This window comes from Chiloscyllium punctatum, chromosome 17, assembly GCF_047496795.1.
Source record: "Chiloscyllium punctatum isolate Juve2018m chromosome 17, sChiPun1.3, whole genome shotgun sequence".
In the NCBI taxonomy this organism is placed as follows: Eukaryota; Metazoa; Chordata; class Chondrichthyes; order Orectolobiformes; family Hemiscylliidae; genus Chiloscyllium; species Chiloscyllium punctatum.
The window spans coordinates 65,746,783-65,763,345 of record NC_092755.1 but is presented as its reverse complement, the minus strand read 5'-3'; the positions used below and the strand labels follow the sequence as shown (position 1 = coordinate 65,763,345).

General features: G+C 40.7%; 2 long non-coding RNA genes across 3 annotated transcripts in view; one reads left to right on the top strand and one right to left on the bottom strand.

Annotated features, from left to right (window-relative positions):
• The window catches only part of LOC140487912 (uncharacterized), a 199,511-nt gene that overhangs the window by 132,129 nt on the left and 50,819 nt on the right, over nt 1-16,563 (top strand). The gene's annotated exons all lie outside the window — the stretch shown is intronic.
• The window catches only part of LOC140487909 (uncharacterized), a 105,203-nt gene that overhangs the window by 66,228 nt on the left and 22,412 nt on the right, over nt 1-16,563 (bottom strand). For both annotated transcript variants that reach the window (XR_011962964.1, XR_011962963.1), the window contains exon 2: nt 2,600-2,773. This is a non-coding gene — a long non-coding RNA (uncharacterized lncRNA). The remainder of the gene's footprint in view (nt 1-2,599; nt 2,774-16,563) is intronic.

The window sequence follows — 16,563 nt, the reverse complement described above, 5'->3', positions numbered from 1 at the left end:
ATAGGCCTAACATATGATGAACGGCTGAGGATCCTGGGATTGTATTCATTGGAGTTTAGAAGGTTTATGGGAGATCTAATAGAAACTTACAAGATAATGCGTGGCTTAGAAAGGGTGGCACTGGGAATTTGTTTCCATCAGTTGGGGATACTAAGACCCGTGGGCACAGCCTTAGAATTAGAGGGGGTCAATTTAAAATGGAAATGAGGAGACATTTCTTCAGCCAAAGAGTGGTGGGCCAGTGGAATTCATTGCCACGGAGCGCAGTGGAGGCCGGGATATTAAATGTCTTCAAGGCAGAGATTGATAAATTCTTAATCTCGCAAAGAATTAAGGGCTACTGGAAGAATGCAGGTAAGTGGTGTTGAAATGCTCATCAGCCATGATTGAATGGCAGAGTGGATTCGATGGGCCGAATGGCCTTACGTCCACTCCTATGTCTTATGGTCTAAGTATCCTGGAGACTGTTGGAGAGAAAAGGGAAGCCAATTGGAGAAGACATACTGCCCTTGACCATTAACAGGAAAGCATTAAAATACAGACAGATGGGAAACCATCCCAAGTTTTTCCACTGAAAGAAACCAGGGCATTAAAGGAAAATTATTGGTTTTGGTACTCTGCAGAAAGTCAAGCAGCAAGACTGTAGCATTTAAGGGAGATCAGTGTCTGCTCAGACATGGATATATGGCAGGAGTTTCTATCAAAACGAATGGTGACCACCGACTGCTTTAAATAGCCAGAGAGAGAGAGAGGAATCAACATTCTCTGAGACATTGGGCGCTCACAAAGTTTGTAAGTGCGGAAAGTAAAAGATTTTCTATCTGGAAGAAATTAAATTCTAGTGTGCTCTTTAAAAGGCACAAGAGAAAGAGTATAGAGGTGTCACTGATTAGAGTTTACTTTGTGAATGAACTTGCCATGGGCTAGCTAACAATGGAGTCCACCCCAAACTTGTCAGTGCCAGGAATAGATATTTTCCTGAGAAATGATTTAACTGGTACCAAAATATAGACTTCAGTCTGAAAAGGAAAACCTAGAGAGGCTTGTGAGGCTGAAAGCCAGCAGCAAGTGACGAGAAACTCTTGAAACATGAACGAGAAGCTCTACTGAGCAGCAAATTTGTGAGGGTAGGAGTAACTAAATGAAGGTCATTTATACTAGCAAAAAGCTTCAAAGAGTCCAGGAATCAAAAAATGATTTGGAATTCAGAAGCTCTGCATGAGGCAGAAAAACCAATAGATTTAAGAAATCCAACAAGGATATCTCAGTTTAATTAGAGATGAAGCCAAGCCAAACCTGACCTCTCAGGAAGTGGTCATGTCAGATCCAGGAGAAGTTACAAAGCCTACAACAGCCATAAAACACTAGAAAGTCCCGGAAGATTATTTTCCTGATTCTAAATTACCATTATGCTTACCTTTGAGTCCTCCCACCACTAGGTGTCAATCTAGTATATATGCAACCCAAGATGACAATATTTTTTCATGTTGTTTTCACAAGTAACTTTTATAACATATTAATTTTAATTTGTTTGCAAATTCAGATATTACTATATTTGCTGCCGTGCTAGAACAAAATGAAAGAATCCGAATAGCTGGTAAATTATTACAGTCTATGCTGTGTTGCAGGTGATCATAACACAATGAATGCTACAGCTTGCTGTTTCTGAAATTCTTGTTTGATCTGAACTACCACTGAAGATGACTTGTAGACTAAAACTTATTTTAAGGACTTATCCAAATGTAAGTCATTTTGGATTTGGATGTGCTTGCAATTTTCAACATGTTTTCAGGAGTGGACGTGAGGCAACAAGCAAAATTCCATATTTGCAGCCATTAGCCTGGAACTTTTTGTCCACTAATGTGAATAAGTAGAAAATTATGAGCTGTCAAGTGAAGCAATGGATTGTCTATATGCAAGTGTGCATAAGTGATGCAACCTTCTCACACTACAATACATTTCTGCCAGTAGAGTGGGAGCAGTTATTTGACTTGCAATTCTGAATGGATTCATGGTAACAGTCATGTTTTATTAATAACTAGTTACTGGACAGAGATACCAGATATCCATGCCACATACTGGATAGCATCGGCATCAATTGGCAGGCACACATTTCTATTTGCTAATTAATGAGATGCTTTGGCAGTTGAGGAAATAGTAATGCATCTGTTATCTGTCAGGATGATTGGAAGGTAGATGTTTAGCTTTAGCTGAACATCAAATTCTAGAAAGTTCAGACATTAGCAGCTGACCTAGAGGTTTTCAATATCTCAGCTTGACATACTGAGAAACATATTTATTTCATTAGCTGATGATTTCCACCATGACTAGGGTGATCCTGTGGTAAGTACTCCTCCTACCCTGAGTCATACTTCCCATCAACTAAATACTTGGTAGCATCAGCAATGACGAGCCGGTAACATGCAATTTTGAAGCACTGCAACCCTTCATCAGAAGGATGACCAACTGGAGTTCTTCTGAACAACAATAGTCAATGGGGATTCCAATTCGACAGACAACATCCATAGCAAACAAGATTCTTAGATTTCTCAGGAGGAATCTATAGTTTTGCAATAAAATTATGAGAGATCTTTCTTACCAAATATTTGATCATCCGGTCTTAGAGAACGCAAGTTGCGTGTGGGATCTGTATATGATTAGAGATATAAATAAGACTGAAGTAATCCACAAATGTGCTGCAAGACTCTGTATGAATCATTCTGGGAAATACACCAGTGTTACATCCTTCATCCAAAATTTGGAATGGGAATCACTGTGACAAAAGGGGAGAGAAAAATCAGACAATGTTCCATAAAATGTAGAATGGAATTGTATGGAATTGACAGAAGCAAATTGTTAGCATCCACACAAACTACGACGGCTATTTTTCCCAAAACAACATAACAACAAACTTTCTTCGCAAGGACCATGGAACAAGCTGCCAAAGAAAATAATCACAGATTCATCAATTGAAATTTTCAATGGTCTGTTTCCATGCTGTACAGTGCTAAAACTCACCTTTGATTATTTCTATTTAAACATTTTCAGAATCAGAACTACCATTTCAGTAGATATTCTTAATCTCCTAGTGCTACCCCTAAAAATGTTCATGGAGTATGTGTGTAAGAGTAGAAACAATGAGGTAGCATATCATTTTCACTCATTTTCAATAATCCTTAAGGTAATTGGATATTTTAAAGAAGCTGCTATATTTGAATGGAAAGTGATTTAAGTTGGGACTTTATCATACAATTTTCATTTATTAAGACCCCAGCACTACCATTTAGAAACAATGAGAACACTAGTGAAAATAAGTATTGCAAAGCTGCACCCTCCATATGCTGCACTACCGTTTGTTATTGTTCAGGCTGAGAAAGTTACTTTATAAAGTTGAGGAACACAAGGACAAAGGTCAACCAATAACTGAACAAATCCAAAGCCGCATTGCCAGCAACATTTGTATTATTGCTTCCATTAAAAAATGTTCAATGAAGAAAAAATTTGACTGAAATGGTATTTAACAAAATTTACCGTAATTGGTTTTGTAATAAAGGCTTCCTAACTGCAGGTCTCTTGCAACGGAGAAGTAAACTTAATACTTTAATGCACTCTATAAACTGTGAATAATCAGGAATATAATTTTAAGACAAGCATACAGCCATATGCTTATTGAATTTCTCTGAAGCTTTGAATGCATGTTTATTCACCTCAAACACAAGCTGAAATTACACTTGATTCCTGATTATTATAAATGAATCAATCATATCTTTACACAAATACATCTGTGATACTGAAGAAAATATATTTATTGGAATACCACAATGAATGACAAACTATAATTAAGAAAGCACAGACTATCTACGTATTCTGAATGAAACCATGTAATCAATATACTTCCTTTAAGAGGATCTAACTTTAAAAAGAATGAAAATGGAAAATAAATAAAATACTATTGTAACATGGCATTAAACTATTAAAGCTCCCTCCCATCATGTGTCTCCCAAATAACATCATAATTATATCTCCCACAGTAAAAGAAAAATACTTCCAGGGGTTAGATGGGTAGCTTTCGTGCCTTTACACTCTGGATTTCTGAGACTCCCTGTTGTTTAACCCAGGGGAAAGGGTGAGGGATTTTTTTCTCTCTCTGTTTCTCTTAAGTGAGCCCTCTACATGTGGAGACTGGCCAAGCTCCGGTTTAATGAATCATAATGATCCATCGTTATTTGTCTGTATGTCATGGAAACTGTCCTCAGAAAGACACATATGTCCATCAGGGAAACATTTTGCTGCTTGCTTTCCAAATGTTGAAATTTAGAAATTACCAAGCTCTGTTAGTGTGAAAGGCATTATTGTTCAAACTAAACATGGGAACAAATGTGCCAGAAAATTGCGAAATACAAACAAAAAAAATGTTAAGATACGAAGAGTAGTTCGGAGCCCTTCATTTTACTGAGTGGAAATGAAAATGTTTTAAAAGGCTTTTCATTTATTTTCTAACCTTCTAAGTAAGTAAAAGCTTGTGTTTCATGAAGTACTGCAGCATGTATAAAGTTGGATTGTTGTATAAAAAATGTCTCCTATTTATAAATCTATATATCTTGCTTCATAAGGTTAACTTTCAATTTGAAATCCTGCACTAAAATTATTGTATTGCAATGTTAATGGGTGAGCTTACATTCATGCTTAACATTTTAACTCAGTATTCAAGCTGTTTAAGATAAATGTGTGAACAATGCAATTATTTTAAATAGCTGTTGGACTTGAGTAATGAACAGGCATCACAATTCAATATATTAACCAAGGTTGTACAATCATGTGTACTGAACATTGTTTTTTATTGTTCTGTCGTACACAACATTTTCTCACGTTTGTTGTTTTGTAAGCCTTTCACTTATGGGTTAAGCTTGTGAAGGAGTTTGAGGATGACTGTGGAATTGGAAAAGATTACAGTGATAAGCAGAAGCAAGGCTATGGTGTAGTCTGGAAAAAAGGATGAGAATGTTAAGATCAAGGCAATGTTTGACCAGGAGCCAATGTAGGTCAGCGAGCACAAAGGTGAACTGGGAACAGAATTTGCTGCAAATAAAGACACAGGCAGCAAAATAAAAGCTGCAAAGGGCACATATTCCTTTTGGGAAAATAAATTCTAGATTTTCCAGTGTTCTGTGGGGCTTGACAATCAAAAGAATGTGCCTAAGATGGAGGTTCACACACTATTTTCTTGTTTCCAATTCTGATGTATAAATTATTATCATTGCCTTATTGTGGAGTTTGTCCCTTGCTTCACTAAAAAAAACTCAAGGCATTGTGTTGAGAAAACGTTAGAATGGGGATACGAAGGGACAATGTGGTGAGACAAGATTCTGGCCTTGGGGCTGTGCTTGCTAGAAGCACAGAACAGATTCGAATGTAGAGATCAGCGTGCCTGATTCACAGTGCTGCTGATTTTCCGGTCATTAATTTCAACAACCAGAAAATCGAGTGTGTTAACTGACCTCCCCATCTGATTCACTGATCCTCACTCCCAGTCGGTGAGGTTCTGCAGTATGAGATTTGTTTTTCGCAGTGATATAACCAACAATCCACTAAATGATTAATTTTTAAATTGTACATCCTTGTAGAATGGTATAAGTCATTATTCATATATTATTATAACTACAAAGACCACTGAATATCATGTTAAAGAAGAAAATATGGACTTACATTTATGTAGCACCTTTCAGGACCTCAGAAAATCTCAAAGCTGTATCTACAAAATTGTGATTTTTTTTTGTCTGAGCCATATTGCAATGTCTGAAACATGGCAGCCATTTAGCATACACAAACCTCCACAAACACCAGCAACGCTAACAACCCCAGGCTTGACTGCGCTATTAGATTAGGGGCAAATAATGGACAGTAATCAGGGAGAATTCTCCCTGCTCTTCTTCAGTACTTTGGGATCTCTTACATTCACCTCAGAGCTTTAGATCTTTTGCTGTATTTTCAGATTGTGTTTTCTTGCAGCAAAAGGTTTAAAAGGACAAATGGTAATAAGTACCCAATGGGTATACAGACCATGTACAGACAAGCAGAATATACTGATCTGAAAATACATTGCCACTTGTTCTAGTTTTCCTTACTCAGTTATAATTTGCCTTGAGGAGAGAGAATAGACTGGTATATATTTTGATTTTCCTGCTGGTGCTAATGAGGTAATTCCATTGAAAATAATACATTTTAAAAACGCGTGCTTTTACGCATGTCAGAGGTTACAATGCAGAGCAGCAACTGCTGGATGTATATATATCAGATGACATATTGGGTACTGTAGCATAGTAATTAAGTTATTCAAGTATAGCAATTCCAAGACCTGGATTAATGGAACTGCATTCGAACCCTATAATAACAGTTGAAGAATTTAAATTCAATTAATTAAATGAATGTTAAAATTCAATGGCGTTACCATTGTCAACATCCTCAGGGTTACCATTAATCAGAAGCTGAACTGAACTAGCCAAATAAAAGTTATGGCCACAGCAACAGGTCAGATGATGGAAATCCGATGGTGAGTAACTCACCTCCTGATTCCCAAAGCTTGTCCACTATCTACACAAGTCAGGCGTGAGATAGGATACTTCCCACTATTTGGATGTGTGTAACCACTCAAGAAGCTCAACCCCACCCTGGACAAAATCACCACTTAATTTGCTGCACATTTAACACCTTCAACCACTGTTGAAGCACACTAGCAGCAATGCGTACCATGTACAAGATGTTTGGCAGAAATTTACTAAGATTCCTTTGACAGCACCTTCCAACTTTGTGACCTCTACCACCAAAACAATGCTTAACAATTTCCCTTGTGATCCCTCATGTGAACTGAAAGTGCAGGAGGACAGCTGGGCAACTGGTATAACTTGGTGAGAGTTCCATGGTGGCCATTGATGCTTCAAAACTCAGGACCCCAAAGTTTCAACCTGTGACCCCACGTGGGGGTCATGACCCCACCTTGGGAAACCCTGAACATGCAGGTCAACAGCAGCAAATGCAGGGGAACATCACCACCTGCAAGTTCCCCTGCAAACCACACATTATCCTGATTTGGAATTGCATTGCCATTCCCTTACTGTACACCCACTGTCAACACTGTGGTTGTACCTACCTCTTGAATGTCTGTGGTTCAAGAGTCAATTCACTACAGTATAATTACGGATAGTCAGTAAATGCTGGCCTAGCTAGATAGAAGCATGCTGTCCTTCCCTGACCTGGCATTTATGTGATTACAATGAAGTTGACTCCAAATTACCCTCTAAAATGGCATAATAAGCCACCCAGTTGTTACCACCATCTTCTCAAGCATCAACAGGCAGGAAATGTTGCTAGCTTCCAGTAAAGGTCACAACATGTGACTGAATAAATAAAGCAAATGCAACAAAAAGATCAAATTTAATATTCACTTGCAAACCTGGATGCTGCAGGTTTTACATAACCAATTCTGCTCAGTGCTCTAAGAAGTACTGAACGTCAGCTCTGCAACAAGATTGCAAGGCCAAAGTTGATTTTTTCTTCCCAAATTAGGATTTGGATTTCATCTGAAAAATCATGGCTCATCTGATCATGCCCTCAATTTGGATTTCCTGCCTGCTCCCCATAACTCTGACACCCCACGTAAATCCCATAAATCTTCCTAATTTTGCCTTAAACATATTCAGTGGTCCAGCCTCTGCTACTCTCTTGGCAAGAGAATTCTAAAGATTAATATGCCCTCTGAGAGAAGAAATTCTTTGTCACCTCCATCTTAAATGAGAGAACCCTTATTCTCAAACAGCTCCCTCTAGTGCTCGGTTATCTTTATGAGTAAATGGACTCAAATGCAAATAGTATAAATCTAATCAAAACATCCCGCACAGAAAGCACAGTTTTATGTTCCATGTCAGACATATTTAATTTTTTTAAAAATTGTGTTGTCAATAGTAATTTGGATCAAAGCACAGTTTTTATAATACGAACTGCTACCACGGGATCTTTGTTGAGCTACAAAGGAAAGAGAGGAAGAACAAAGTCAACATTTTAACCTCCTTTTAATACTAGCCTTGCCAAGACCAAAACATGAATTAAGTCTTTACAGGATTATCTTTTAGCCCCTGCAATGAACTCTAAACAAGCTATGCAGCTTGAAGTGCAAAATACCACAAAAATGATATTTTATAGCATCCGGTTCATTTGTCAATACTTTATCAGATTAAAAAAAAGACTTTCAATGTCGTACAGTAATAATATTCATCAGATCTTAGAAGATGTGCCATTCCATGTATCTGAAGCCAGCTGGAAAAATGTTCCAAAAAGCATTTGATTCTGTGTCCCCTCAGTAATACCAGTATCATATTCAAGAGTCAGCTAAAGCTACTGGTTGAAGCAACTTTGATGCTTTTAAGAGGAATCAAGATAAATGCATGAGAGAGGGAAAATAAGGCTAGGCAGAAAGGATTAGATGAAATAGGATATAAGGAAGCTCATAGGAGCATAAACACTATCACTGGCCAATTGGGATAAACATTTTTTATTCATTCACGGGATGAGAGTATCAGTGGCTAGGCCAACATTTACTGCCCATGCAGTAATTGTAACAGGTCTGTCAGGTGGACTGCACAGAATATGAGTTCCCTGTTTGGGGCTGTAATCTGGTCCAATCAAGGAGCCCTGGCAGACAGCTAAGAACAGGCATGTCAGACATCCTGTTCACTCTGACAGCTGGGCCTGAGGGAGTTGCAAAAGTGTTAAGGACTCTCCGTGCGTGAATAAAGAGTGAATTGATGATGGGATGCCTGTCTCTGTGTAGTTATTTCAGTGGTGATGAGAGAAAAGTATGCTCCCAAAGAAATTTGCTTGCAATGTCATATTTGAGTTTGGGTAAGAGTTTCTGCCATTGTGCTGTTATTTGGGAAGCTTGACTCATTCAATTCTGCTATCGAAGACTGGGCCCAGTATGTGGAAAGAATGCATTACTTTTTCCTAATTGTTATTAGGGCAGATGAAAAGCAAATGATAATTCTTCTCATAGATTGTGGACCCTTGCTTTTTCAGTTATTAGGAGCCTCACTTTTCCTGAGGCACCATATGTTAAAATCTTTCAAGAGTTGATGGATTTAGTTAAGGAATATTACAACCCCAAACCATCTCTAATTCTAAGATGCCAATCAGTTTTACTCAGCAATTCAAGAATGAGGGGAATCCATATTAGGATTCTTGACTAAGTTTAAGATGACTGGCATTAAGTTTAAGAGCCTTGTGAATTTGGTTATCCCTTAATGAGATGCTGAAAGACCTTTTGGTATGTGGGATTAATGATGTAATTTTGCAAAAGCACCTACTAACTAAAGCCCAACTGGAATTTAAACAGTTACTATAACTGGCTTTATCATTGGAAAATGAAGCAGGTGGAGCACATGAGTTGCAGGGTATTCCTTGCCAGTCTGACTGAGCTAAGAGAACGGCACCTCAGTGAAGGCAATTTCATAGCCTCACTCAGGACATATCCTGAATAGAGGGCCTCTAGGTCAGCCTACACCAATATCCCAAAAGAAATCCATGCCTCGGCCAAATGTTTAAAAATTTATTCAGGGTCCGGGTTGGCAAGCTATTGTAGTTGCTGCGAGTATGCAGACTCAAGACAGCGAAAGAGTCCCACTTGACCTCAATCGAGTAAGAGAACTCATAGGATGGTGTGCAAGACAGTGCACACCCTAGAAGGTGCACTGAGATCTGGTGTGGAACAGTTAAATTGCTTCGTGACATCCAAATCAGAATCAATCAAAATAAACATCTGGTTAAATGGTCACCTGGCTCTAATGGAGGTTGATAAAGGCGCAGCCATTTCAGTGATCGCAGAACCAGTCTTTAGCATAATTTCCTCTGATCTCCAGCCCTTATGTTTGCACAAGGCCTTGGATGGACTAAGAACCTATAACAGGGAACCTTTACAGATCAAGGGCACAATTTCGGTTCCAGTCTCTTATGAGAAGCATCTAGTTCAGCTACCACTGATTGTAGTAGAAACACTTGGGCCCAAGCTTGATGGGGTGAAATTGGTTGAGAAAGGTTCAGCTAGATTGGCTGAACATTTTACAATTAGAAAATGGCTGCCTGAGAAAAGTTCTAATTAAAAACTGGAAGCTTTCCAGGAAGGTTTAGAGACTATCAAATGCATCAAGGTCCCCTTGCATGTTGACCAGGAAGCAATTCCACAATTCTGCAAGGGCTGTCCATTGCCATTTGCCTCACAGGCAAAAAACAAGCAAATAGCAGTCTAATTTGCAGAATGGGCAATACTGGTTCCACCAACTGTGAAGCCCGAAGGATTTTGTGGGATTTTAAACAAATGGTAAACCACTTTGCACAGCTGGATAAATACCCTATCCCTCACATAGAGGATTTATATGCAAAGTTGGCAAGGTGGGCTGTCCTTCACAAAGCTAGACAGGAGTCATGCGAACGTGCAACTGAGGTAAGATGAGGATTCCCAGAAGTACACTACAATTAACTCCTATAAAGGTTTGTACCAATGTATGAGACTGCCATTTGGGGTGTCATCTGCCTCTACAATTTTTCAGCAGATGATGGAGAACATTTCACAAGGTCGATCCCAGGTCGCTATTTATCTAGATGACATGCTAATAATTAGGAAGACTAATACTAAGCACTTGGGAAACTTGGACATAGTCCTTAGACGTTTCTCCCAGGTGGGCACATGGCTTAGAAGGGAAAAGTATTGGACAAAAGACTCCAAAAAGCAAGAGAGACAGTTCACTTCAAGTTTGGTGTAGGAACCACGAGGATGCCTCTGCCTGGGTAAGAGGCATAGTCAGTGAGGTCAAGTCCAGTGACGTATAAAGTTCAGTTAGGTATGACGGTCCTGCACCATATCAAAGCTGTAAACCCACAAAGAGCGTGGGAGCAAAACATGCCTGACTCCTCAATTGCCTTTCCAACTGTTAAAGAATTCTCCGGTTCTCCCTCTCTGTTGAAGGTACTCTAGAATCTGGGATGCACACGGCAGATGTCACTGCCTCAATGCCTTTGCCATCTCAAGAGGAGAATGGATTTCTTCCAAGATGCTCCAGGCACAAGGGGTAAGCTACAGTGCGTTAGACATCACCCATATCAGAGGCAGAGTTGAAGGAACCTGATATTGTGCTTAAACATCTCAGGGAGGAGCTACACAAAAAAAAACCTGAGTCCATGTTCTCGGACTCAGATGGGGAGGGATGTAGTGATTGTAACGAGGTCAGCCAGGTGGAATAAAATATGAGTTCCCTGATTGGGGCTGTTAATCTTGTCCAATCAGAGAGCCCTGGCTTACAGATAAGAACAGGAATGTCCTCCAACTCTATTTTGATTTGATCTCTGCCCTCCCCTTCATTTTTTGATCATACAGCATTGCCCTTTGATGTGAAGGGCAGTGCTTGTCACTGGCCACTTGGGTGTTTTCCTATCTTCCTGGTGGTGGAAATTGAATAAAGATTCGTGCACCTTGTGTCTTTCACTGTGTCTTACACCTGCACAAACACAACATGGGTGCTGGGGAAAAAATAAGCACGACCACAGTTAGGCGGTAGTGTGGGGGATAAAAAAAAAACACGAGTGTCAGGGCTTCTGCACACTCTGACAGCCTACTCTGAGTTAGCTGGGTCAGTGTCATGTACTATACACATGGAAATAAGGGGTGACCTGGTGATGGGATACCGACCTTTGTGGAGTTATTTCAGTGACCCCTTGGGGAAACATCTAAAATAAAAGATACCACAGACCTGTATTAATATTAAAAGTACTTTCGGGGGGATCTAAGATGGCGGCGATCTGAGAAGATCACACTGCAGAGCTTCGCATCGCAGCAGGAGCAGGACAGCCCTTTAACCCACCCAACCCAGGTCATCAGGATTTCTTGGGGCGTTGGAAAGATTGTGGAGCCGCAAGAAACATTTAAAAATTGACTTACCTGTATTTTCAGCCGTCCAGAAATGCCTAAAAAGGGAGGAGGAGCATCTGAGGCCGGGCCTGCAGCAGCCTCGGAGCTGATTACTCTCCAGGGCCTGGTGAACCAGCTCTCAAATTCTCGTGAGATGTTGGGGAAACAGATTGAAGATAAACTGGCTTCCAGTCTTGTTCATGCTGCAGAAGCATGAGCAGCACCTGGGAGATCTAGAGAAGAGGACGGATGGGGTGGAGCACAGGGTCACAGTGGTGGAGGCTGATGCCAGTTCATTCAAGGAAGAGATCCAAGCCCTGAACACACAGGTTCGTAATTTGCATGACCAAGTGGATGATCTTGAAAACAGGGGCAGGAGAAAAAACATTCGGATCATCGGTCTGCCTGAGGGTAAGGAAGGTGAGCGGCCTGCAGAATTTGTTGAAGATTGGCTTCCGAAATTCCTTGACTTGGAGACTGGCATGAGAGGATTGAAGATAGAGAGGGATCACCGGGTCGCAGCACGGAGGTCGGGTCTGGGTCAATGCCCTCGTCCTTTCCTGGTGCTGTTCCATCATTACCAGGATAAGGAGAGAGTCATGGAGGCTTCCAGACTCCAGGGGAAGGATCCAACGGCCCTAATTTATGAGGGGTCTAAGATCATATCTTTTCAGGACTTTTCAGCGGCGGTTATCCAGAAATGAAAATCGTATGATGGTGTCAAGAGAAGATTGAAGGAGCTTGGGATTCAGTACTCCCTGAGATATCCAGCATTGCTTCGGATCATCTTAGATGGATCCATGCATCTCTTTGACACATCGGAGAAGGCAAGAGACTTTGTGGACAAACTAACCTAAGTTAAACAATTGTAGTATGTATAAATATTGTTGCTTGGGTATGCGTTTATCATTCTGTAAAAGACATTTGTGGTTCGGGTTCCTCCTCTCTGGAATTTAAATGTAATTGCAGAAGATTATGGCTAATGATTTGATTAAATGGTGTACCTGGAATATCAAGGGAAGTCACTCACCAATTAAGAGAAAGAAGGTATTCTTGAGTCTGAGAAAGAAGAAGGTGGATATTGCTTTGTTACAGGAGACACATTTGGATGACATGGAACATCTGAAATTACAGCAGAATGGCTTTGACTGAATTTATTTTTCATCATTTAATACCAGAAGTAGGGGAGTGGATATATTGGTTTGGAAAAATCTCTCATTTAAATTGTTGGAATGTGTTAAAGACACATACGGGAGGTTTGTAATTCTTAAAGCCTTGATAAATGGGGAAGAATACGGCATTTTAAATGTTTATTGTCCCCCAGCTCATCCTCTTAAATTCTTGGTAGATGCTTTTTCTAAACTGATAAGCCTCAAGTCTCGGCACATCATTATAGGGGGAGATTTTAACTGCGTCATGGACCCCACAGTAGACAGGTTGCTGAAAGGTCCCTCAATACCTCTGCACAAACTAAACAGTTATTGGGTTTGTGTGGGGAATTAGGATTGGTGGACGTCTGGAGGTGTCTCCACCCTACATGTAGGGATTTCACGTTTTTCTCCAATCCGCACAGATGTCACATGAGGATTGATTTTTTTCTGACCCCTGCGGTAACCCTGGATCTGGTTGCATCCTGTATGATTGGTAATATTGCCATCTCAGATCATGCTCCAGTGTACCTGATAGTTAAAATTAAGGATGTTACAGTGGATTCAAGGTACTAGCGAATGGACCCCTTTATTCTCATGGACAGCAAGTTTGTGGAGTATTTCTCGAGGGAGCTTCAGACATTCCTAGCCATCAACATAGGCTCGGTTGATAGCTCATCTGTTCTCTGGGAAACTGCCAAAGCTTATGCCAGAGGGTTAGTTATTTCATACTCCACAAATAGGAAGCGGCAGAAGGGTGAGCAGCAACATCTCCTTGAAGCACGGTTGAAAGCAGCTGAGAAGACCTATTTTGACAGACCCTCGTTGGTCAAACTGCAGAGGATTACGACACTGTGGTCTGCACTAAATTCCGTGCTCACGCAGACGACAAAGAAGGAGCTGGCTTTTGCAAAGCAAAGATTATACGAGCATGGTGACAAGCCAGGCAAATACTGAGCATACCTTGCCAGAAAGAGAAGTGCCCCACAAACCATTACAGCGATTAGGGAGGGGTCTGGGAACCTAACATGTGATTCTAAAAAGATTAATGTGGCGTCCCAGAGATTCTACTCTGAATTATATCAGTTTGAGAATTGTGAGGAGGGGCAGACCAAAATGGAATCCTTTTTCAGAGATCTGAAGCTCCCGGGTGTGACTCCCGAACAACAGTCCTTTCTCAATACCCCATTGTCAGAGCAAGAAGTGCAGGAAGCTGTGAGGCAGCTTCAGAGTGGAAAGGCGCCAGGTCCTGATGGACTTCCCAGTGAATTCTATAAGGAATTTATAAGTATACTGTCAGGCCCGAGGCTGAATATGTTTAATGATTCATACAGTCATGTTTGTCGCCCACCATCTCTGAGAGAGGCTAATATTTCTCTTATCCTTAAAAAAGGGAAGGATCCGGAAAACTGTGCTTCATACAGGCCCATCTCGCTCTTAAATGTGGACTTTAAGATCCTCTCTAAGGCTCTTGCGTTAAGGCTGGAGACTGTGTTACCTTCTATTACTAAAGAGGATCAGACGGGCTTCATAAAGGGTTGCAGATCCTCCAATAATGTTAGGAGGCTGCTTAACGTAATTCAATACAGGGATTGGTGATTTCTTTAGATGCAGAGAAGGCATTTGACCGAGTTGAGTGCCCGTACCTTTTCTATATTCTAGACTGGTTTGATCTGGGCGAAGTTTTCATAAGATGGGTAAAGGTTCTCGACAGTGTACCTCTCGCTGCGGTCATTACCAACGGGATACGATCAAGCAATTTTAATATTTCTAGGGGCAGCCGGCAGGGCTGTCCCCTTTCACCATTATTTTTTACGTTGGTGATTGAACCGTTGGCAGAGGCCATTAGTGGAGATCTCAATATAACAGCTCCAGAAGTGTGGTCAAAATTACATAAGATCTCGCTGTATGCAGATGATGTTCTAATTTTCTTGACAAATCCAGCAGTCTCAGTGCCTTGTCTGATACAATGCATTCACACGTTTGGCGCTTTTTCAGGGTATAAGATTAATTTTGCTAAATCAGAGGCTATGCCTATGGGTGGTCTTATGAAAGAGTCGGCTCTTGAGAGTGACTATAGATTCCCATTTAGGTGGTCACAGGTGGGTTTTGTGTATTTGGGCATATTCATTACTCCAGTTCTGGATTGGCTGTTCAAAGCCAATTTTACTCAATTATTTGAAAAAATTAAACATGATCTCCAAAGATGGGAGGCACATCCAGTCTCATGGTTGGGTCGGATAGCACTTATTAAGATGAATATTCTCCCTTGTTTGCTATACCCTATACGGATGGTCCCCCTGGTTTTCAATAAACAAACACTCAGGTGACTGAACAGTTGGTTCAGCTCCTTTATCTGGCACTGTAAACGGCTCCTCATTAAATTAGCCAAACTGCAGTTGCCTCACAGATTGGGGGGAGGAGACTTTCCGGACATTAAAAATTACCAATTAAGCTCGCTTTTGACCTACGTAAGTGATTGGGTTTGTGGGGACCCTCTTTCAATATGGCTAGATATCGAAGTCTCCCAGGCAGGGTGCCCCCTTACCAGTTTGCTGTTTATGGACAAGGTGAGGACAGTTAGGGAATATTGCCATAACCCAATAGTCATCAATACTGTTAAGGCATGGAGGGCAATTCTGCAGAGGGAAGGTAATATTGGCAAAACATCTTTGCTTACACCTTTAGTGGGTATGCCGAGTTTTCAACCAGGTATGATAGATTCAGAATTTAAACGTTGGGCAGCTAGGGGTATATCTTGCATGGGTGATTTATTTGAGGGAGATGTAATGATGTCCTTTGATCAGTTAGTATGGAAGTACGAGTTACCTAATAGAGACCTCTTTCGTTTTTTTCAAGTTCGGGATTTTATTCAAAAAAGGATCACACTTTTGACTGATCCTTACATATCTGAAATAGAAAGAGGGGTACTAAGGGCTAAGAGTACACTCTCTGTCAGTACTCTATATCACCAATTGGGGGGTGCCACCTCAGATGAGTCTGATCGACTCTGCAAGATGTGGGAAAGAGAGCTGGGTGCTGAAGTTTCTTCAGAGGCATGGGAGGATATTTGGGAGAATGCAAGGAATATATCAATTTGAAATAGGACCCATGCTTTACAGTTGAAGATTCTCCACAGGGTCCACTTAGCCCCAGACCGTTTGTCAAATTTAAACCAGAGGTATCTTCAGCATGCCCCAAGTGCAAGGTCTGTACGGGTACTCTGACCCATTGTCTTTGGTCTTGTGACAGGCTTCAAACATATTGGAGCGCTGTGGTGGGTGCAATGGAGAGGATTTTAGGTGTCGGGTTGGAGAAGGGCCCTATTTCACTCCTTTTTGGCCTACCCATTGTATTTCCTGCAGACTCGCATAAGGAAAAACTTTTCAATATTCTTACATTCTGTGCAAGGAAGAATATCTTGCTAGGTTGGATATCAGAAAACCCCCCAGGCCTGTCGGGTTG